Genomic DNA, 7,917 nt, shown 5'->3' with positions numbered 1-7,917 from the left:
CCCTATCTGCCATGTGGCATTTCCATGTGGCCTAAGGTTATGAAACCTTTGGCTTGTGGAGATCTGCAATGCAATGGCGACGGCGTCGACGCATCAGCGATGGCGAATTGGCCAAAAGGAAAAATCATATGTGCACTCGGAGGCATTGGGCCTCGCTGTCCGTTGGACGAAGAAGTAGAAGCGAAAGATAATGTAGGCAACAGAAGACTACATATGCACTCATTGTGTTGTTGGTGCTGCTACCCAACAGAAAGAGCAAAAAATGGCATTTGCTTCGAAGTTTGAAGTGAGAGAGGACAGAAGTTGCACCCGTGTTGGAGATGTAGGCTATAGCACAACTTGAATTCAAAGGAGCTTGGAGCGACAGAAGGGCTGGTGCAAGGAGGGCCATTGCACAAAAGCTAGTCGAGTTTAGCCCACGGGCTACAGCACAGCAGGATTGAATGTGAGATGTGGCTGTTGCACCTTTTGTGGTTGTGGGTTAAAGCCTTTCTTGAAGAAGCGACTGGCTGTAGAGTTGTTGCATGAAGTCGTTTGGGGTCTCTCCTTAGAGGTCGCGATGAAGGAGTCAAGAGAAAAAAAACCGAGTCGGAGCTTGTTGTAGCAGTATTGTAGCAGGGCCTTTGCTGCCTAAGTCAAGGTGTAGTTAGAGCTTGAACTGTATGGAGTAGTGGGCGGCTTCCAATCGGGGAGAGAAAAGGAGTTGCAAGAGGAGTGGAAGGGAAGAGAGGGGGGGATGTGTTGAGAGTTGTGGTGCCATGAGCACATAATTAGAGGCTAAGGTATGGTATAGGAAAGAATCAAAGTAGCCACCCTAGGAGATGTGGATTGAGGATATCCACAAGGAGAGATGTGGATGAGAGGATCCCACATGGTTTGACTATTCTAAAGGCTCTCTCTATATAAGAAGCCTATCATATATTGCTTATTACATATTGCAATAGATTGAGTGTTTGCTACCCTATGTCTCTCTTGTGGTGCTTTGATCCTCCTTGATCCCTCACTTTGACATGGTATCAGAGCTCCCTTGCCTTCCGATGAGGCATTGCGATTCTTGAGAGAGTGAGAGTGATCGAGAGTTTGAGAGTTCTCTTGAGTGTTCTCCATGAGAGTTCATTTCCATTGAGAGATTTCCATCCATTTTATTGAGAGATATTTTCGTTTACTGAGTGATAGTGAATTCTGTTCATTCTATCTCTTCGGGTGAGAGAATTCTTTCTTGTTCGAGTGAGAGAATTTATGCTGTTTGAGAGAGGGAGAGAGTATCATTGAAGGGCTTTGTGAAGCATCTCCTACTGCAACATCATGCTTGCCTCCACACCTTGGACCCTATTCTCACCCTCCTGCAGGTCCTTCACAAGCCTTTGGTGGGACACCTCCTCCTCAATTTGTACATCCCTCAGTGCCCTTGGGTGGCACTCCTTCTCTTCCCCCTCCATCGATGCAAGGCACTCCCAACCCCATCGTTATTTCTTCCGATGACTCTAGCCAAAGCTTCCCATCAGTGAACCCAAAAGCAACTCAGCTGCGCATGAATTGGCGACTTCATGATGTCTTGGTATTGATTGAGAAGAAGAAACAAGTGGACATGATTGCACCTGAGGGTGGCATCTGTGTAAGGATGAAAGATCAATGGCATTACATCTTGGAGTTGTACAAAGTGCAGGGTGTGCATCATTCTAAGACCGAATGCAAATTGAAATGGGAGAAGATGAATGGCCTTTTCCATCACATTTACGACTACGAGCGCAACATTTCATCTGGGCGTTCACTATTGGAATACGATGATTGAGAAGAGGAGGGCTGCTTGCCTTCCTGTCAATGATATGAAGGAGGAGGTTTACGAGAATGTTTGCACCTGTTATTCAATGCATTTCTTTTACATGTGCTCATTTCCTCATTGCTCATCCACTATTTGATTTTGCAAATGATGCTCCCCCAAGACTCCCACGGATAGTGAGACCTAGTCTGGCCATGATGCAAATGAGGAGGGTGGCTCAACAGGAGTGTGTCGCAAACAAGAAGGCGAAATGGGTGATGGGAAATCTGAAAGAGTTGGTTGACATGACTAGAAACATGGTGGACATGCTAAAGCAATGTGAGATGACTCAAAGCACAAGGCTTATTGATGCGAATGTAGGCAAGGAGAAGAGGGAGGCAACACGTCTCGAGCGGCAAGAGGCCATGGAAAAGAATAGATTGGAGGTTCAACGCGAGAGAACCCAGGCTGTGTGCACTGCTTTGAACCGAATCTCAAATTCCATTGGCTGCATGATTTGATTATTCAAGGGAAGGTGTCAATTTACCTAGATCATGTACTAATTCACAGAGCCACGTTTGAGGAGCATTTTCTCATTCTAGAAGAAGCTCTAAGATTGTTCAATAAATTCAATTTGAGGCTCAACAAGGAGAAATGCCATTTCACACAAACACAAATTAAGTACCTTGGGTTAATTGTTTCAAAAGATGGTGTGCAGCCAGATTCGGCAAAAGTGCAAGCATTGTTAGATTATCCTATGCCAAAAACAACCAAGCAACTACATCACTTCCTCGAGATGTCCGAGTATATAGTTCAAGATTCATTCCAGACTGGCATCCTTGTTTGTGTCTTTGAGAAAGTTAATCTAGAAGAATGTTGCATCAAATGCGTTTGATGCGATCAGATTGATGCTCAACGAAGACGCTTTATTGCATCATTTGGATTTTTCTAAACCATTTTTTGTTAGAATTGATGCATTTAACAATGGTTTGGGTGCTGTCTTGATGCAGCAAGTGTGGCATCCAATTGTATAGGCCAGCAAAGTGTTGTCTGACGCTCAAACTCATTACTCAACAACAAAGTTAGAGTGTATCAGAGTAGTGTGGCTAGTTCAAAAGTTTCATTCAAATGTGCATGGTTCCAAGGTCTATCTGCAGAGATTGATCATGTCGCATTGGTTAGTTTACTAACAATAGGAATTTCAAGGTTGATTGGCAAGATGGGTGCTCTTATTGCAGGACTATGATTTCGCAGTCACTTATCGGCCAAGGTAAATTTAACCAACTAGCTGATGCTCTTTCTTGAATTCACTACCAATCAGTCCAAGTTCAAACATGATCATCTCTTAGAATTTTCCAATTGTTTCTTCACGCACTCCACTTCCTGCTCCTAATACACGACCCTCACTTCCTTCGTTGGATGAGTTATGTCAATTGCAGTCCAAATATCCTACTATTTCGTCACTTACTGCACGAGCCTTGTTGCATAATGCACACACAAATTACAAAGTGCTCCATTCCAGCCTAGATTGTACATCTCGCCTTCTAGTCGACATTTGTACCTTCAATCGTTTCATGATGATGTTTTTGGAAGGCATCTGGGTTTTGCTAAAGTTCTAGAAAAGCTACAGGCAAAATTCTTTTGGCCAAAGCTTCATCTATCACTTCATCAATATTTGCAGACCCGGTATGTTGTAATTTTAAGATGCCAACAAGGAAACCCTCAAGAGATCTGCAATCAATCGTAGCAAGTAAACCGTTTGAGTTAATTGCATACGACATTACAAGTCAAGGTCCATTTCCAACTTCACACATTGGAAACTCCTACATCATTGTTTTTACATATTATGTAATCACTCAACCTTTGCGAGCAACACAGGCATTAGATATCGCAAAGTTTCCAATTGGTAAGGTGATTTTGGAGCATTGGTGTCCCAAGTTCATACTATTTGATCAAGGTTCCAATTTCAACTCCAAAGTAATGCAAATTGTGGTAGAGATGTTGAATATAACACAACAATTCACCAACCCACTCCATCCTGATTACGAAAAGACTCTGGGATGTCTCACTACTATACATGTTGGCCGCTTATAATACATCATTGTAAGATTCAATACAAATTAGCCCTTTTGATTCACTGTTCGGGCGACCACTAAGGTTTCTGGCTAAGATAGGTTTGATCAATCTAAACAAGTCAAGAATAGGGATGCTATTAAATCATCAAAGTTTTTGTAGGATGCATTGCAGTTTGTCAGGCAGAATGCAGCAGCTCACTTGAAGAAAGCACATGCCTATCAATGAAAGTATTATAATCAACGACATGTTTTCACAGAATTTAAAGATGGAGATTTGGTGGTGATGACTTGTTCTACCAGGAAAATTAGATTTTGTGAGAAGTGCATCCTGAAATGGTTGGTCCATATCAGGTGATGGCTTGCATTGGGAGAACTACTTGTGCACTGGAAAGATATTCACTAGCACTCAAAACAAAAACGGTTGCACATATCTCCCAATTGAAGCCCTTTCATGCGCTCTAATTGTTGTTTATGTTTTTGTGACGGGGGATAGATGTGACATGATGTACACGTGGTTTAGGATTTAGGGTTGATGTACACTCGTTGTTGTAAATCGGTCGAGATGATCGTTGATGTCTACATCAAAAGATGTAGAGATCTATAAAAGAAGGCTCAACCCTAAGATTGAGGGTGTTGCCTTTTAGTTTCTTTGTGCTTACCTTCATCCCTTTGACCCTGCTTGTTACGATATCCAAATGCTCCTCGATCCCAGGTGCATGGAGACCAATCTGATGGTAGCCTCTTTAAAAAACCGTAGGAGCCCAAGTTTCATAGGGTGAGTGATAGATGTCCAAAATTTCCAAATGCTTCTCACCCATGCAATCTCTTTGAGCTAAGGCGCATGTAGTCTCTTTGAGCATTCGATAGCCAAAAAGCTGTCGAAGTCCACGTTTCACCGGGCGGGTGAGCAATGAACGCCACAACATCTGCTGTTCTGAGGTGAAATGTGTCATACACCTTCCCAGGTCTATTTATATATGTACTCTTGCCACAATATAACTTCCTTATGACAGAGACTAGAGTCACCATACCATGGCTTTCCCCTAGATCTATGTGGCAAAGGCCTATAGAGGAGTTGGCAGAGGCGGTCAAGCCTACTCTTGTTAGCTTGCAAAGGCATGGAGGCATTAGAGGAGATTTGGGAGGGTCCTAGTGCTGCTAGCAGTGGTGTGGGGAGCTCAATGACGTTGCCACCTTTGACTCAAAGAAGCACCACCGATGTTGCTCAATCTTGCATCATCTACTCCGTGTTCACCTACTCATCGATCTCGCCTCCATCACTGACATTGCTCTTGTCTGCGTATTGCCTCCACATCTACCAAGCCACTGCATTCGGTTCCTCTATATTAGATCCACTCGTGTCATGCATCCTCTATATTAGATCCACTCGTGTCATCCAGGTGAACGGTGACATGCATGTTCTCTCGAAGAGAGAGGCGACATTCGTGGTTAGGCATCAACAGCTCGGGTCGAGTGAGGATAAATCCTCACCGTTCGATCCGTGAGCTTCCAAAATGGGTAAAGCATGCCACCCCCCACTATCAGTTATCGCACAAGTAGCGCCTAATCACAACCTTCAATTAAGATGTGCAGTTGGGTGGAGCTCTTGCCACCTAAGACGTCGTGCAGCTCAATCCAATGACTTAACATGGATCTAACCAGTGCACATAAATCTCGCCTCACAACAACGAGACGCTGCCCACCCTTTGGGATGGGTCTTTTTTCTCAATGGTAAATCGTCTTTGGTAGTGGGATGTAGATTTGAAATGGCTCCCAAAGGGGCCGAGGTGGGATAGGGTGAGAGAGAGAGGATTGGGTACTCGAAAATGTTCCCCATGGTGTTACTAAATGTTCCATTGTGCCTTAGCTCCTCCTGCTCATAAATAGTGTGGTGTAGTGACACGTGTCTAGTGACATGTGTCAATGGCCACATGCCACACAATTGTAACTGGCCATAACTACCATGGCAAGGGTAATAAAGGAACGGTATGTCCCGTAGAAGGACATAGTGCTTGTCATCATCAGCATTTTACATTTGGTGGAGACGCAGGGTTCCGATCAGAGGATGCATGAACACAGAATGGAAGAACAGCCGTAGCCACAGCCAATTCTGCAAGAATCGGTGTACGCCCTTTTGAATCAGCTCTCCCAATCAAATCAACCCTTGATGTCCATGCTTGCTTCTGTTCACGCATCGCAGACTTCCACTCCTTCGACGGATAACAAAGTCCGTCCGAAATCCTTTCATGGCTTACCAACTGAAGACATCATAGTCTGGATTGACCGTGACTTTGAAAACATTTCAGACTATCACTCCTGGTCAGACGATCGCAAGGCGATGGAGCTTAGAACAGTTTTGGAAGGTATTGCCGCGACATGGTTCCAGCAGCATGATTCGATCAAACATCATTGGCCAAGCCTTTGTCATCAACTCCTTCAGAATTTTACTCACGCCAACGTCACTCAAATGGCACTGCAACAGTTGCAAGATCTTCATCAATCAGAACACAAACCAGTTGCTCAATTCGTAGTGAAATTGAATCAATTGTTGTTGCGAGCAGATTCAGCCATGTCTGAAGACATGAAACGATTCTTTTTGTGGCCTCGGCTTAGGCATGACATTTCTAGGCGCATGCGGGATCAAGGTCCTAAGACATTCTACGATGCAATGCAAATTGCACAATCAATTGAGTCCTACATCGCTGGAGAAAATAATCGCACAATGAAGACACGGTCTCCTTTTGACGGTCGTCGTATCACAACAGATATGGTGGTGCCCATGGACGTTGATGTTCAAAATGCTCAGCAAGGAGGAAAGAACTTCACACGAAAATGACTACCTGAACGAGATGAAAAGGGGCGCCCAAGATGCTTCAATTGCAATCGATATGGGCATGTAGCTAAACACTGCAAATCTCCAAAGCAAAATTCCAGTGCCATTCAGCATGTTCAAATCAATGACACGGCTACTCTAGCTGAGCTCCCGGGAAATGACTGAGCGATTGGCTCTGTGAGGCTAGCCAACTGCACTTACTGGCCTCCACTGCCCATAACCAACAGGTGTGCGTGATCCGTGAAGTTTTTAATTCAGTATGTTTCAATGTCCTAATCGATACAGGAGTTCAATTTCATCTATCAATCCCAAACTTCAACAGCAGCTCTCATTCAATGTTTCCAAAGGACCAGAGATCCAAGTACTTTTTGGTGATGACCATCAGACACTTTATCGGTGGTCAGATACTCTAGTTCATGCGCAGTTCACTCTTGCAGATACAGTTTACAATCATCCGGTGTATTTGTTACAGAAGCAATTGTTTCCCCTCACTTTGGGATGCGATTGGTTATCCAAGACCAAGGCAAATTTGGATTTCAATGGTCATTCACTCACGTTGATGGACGACACTGTGATACCTTGGATACATTGGGGATCTCTTTCTTCTCTCTTGTTCTCAGATAGATCCGATTGTTCCCATTTCTACTGGAGTTCAGAAGTTCGCAGCTTAAAATTGCTAAATTTCTAATTGACAATGTGATCTCAAGACATGCGTGTCCAACAAAAATTCTATCAGATCAGGGGACAAATTTCAAATCACAGGTTATGGAAATTCTTTCAAGTTGTCTTGGCGTAAATCAAACAAATGCTGCACGTTTACAACAGTCCCACTCATGATAATTGGGATCAAATTCTGCCGTTTGTACTACATGCATATCGCACTACAGTTCAATCATCCACCAGGATTAGTCTGTTTCGTGCCCTATATGGTCGCGATCCTCAGTTTCCCCCTCAACTCCCAGAAAAGGTGATACCAGCAAGATTCAAAGATGCTGCGGATTGGTATCAACACCTACAGCAAGTACAACCTTTGCTCCGCTCAGCACTCATCCGAAACTTGCAAATTGCGCAAACTAGGCAGAAAAAGCATTACGACATGGGCCGTGTTGACGTTCAATATAAAGAGGGCGATCTTGTCTCTGTTTACAACCCAGTTCGGGAAAAAGATCTCTCAGAGAGCTTCATGCACTGCTGGATCGGTCCCTATAAAGTGCTGAAGCAATTGCAAACATACACGTACAGCCTTTAAC

General features: G+C 43.9%; 1 pseudogene; it reads left to right on the top strand.

The window, feature by feature from the left end:
- The first annotated feature begins 5,757 nt into the window (after positions 1–5,757).
- LOC147893688 (uncharacterized) lies at positions 5,758–6,832 on the top strand (annotated as a pseudogene).
- Positions 6,833–7,917: the final 1,085 nt, after the last annotated feature.

The sequence above is a fragment of the Dipteris shenzhenensis genome, chromosome 15 (genome assembly GCF_047967505.1).
Source record: "Dipteris shenzhenensis isolate YYH24624 ecotype China chromosome 15, Dip_SZ_1.0, whole genome shotgun sequence".
NCBI classification, from domain to species: domain Eukaryota; kingdom Viridiplantae; phylum Streptophyta; class Polypodiopsida; order Gleicheniales; family Dipteridaceae; genus Dipteris; species Dipteris shenzhenensis.
This window is presented reverse-complemented; position numbering and strand designations above follow the sequence as displayed.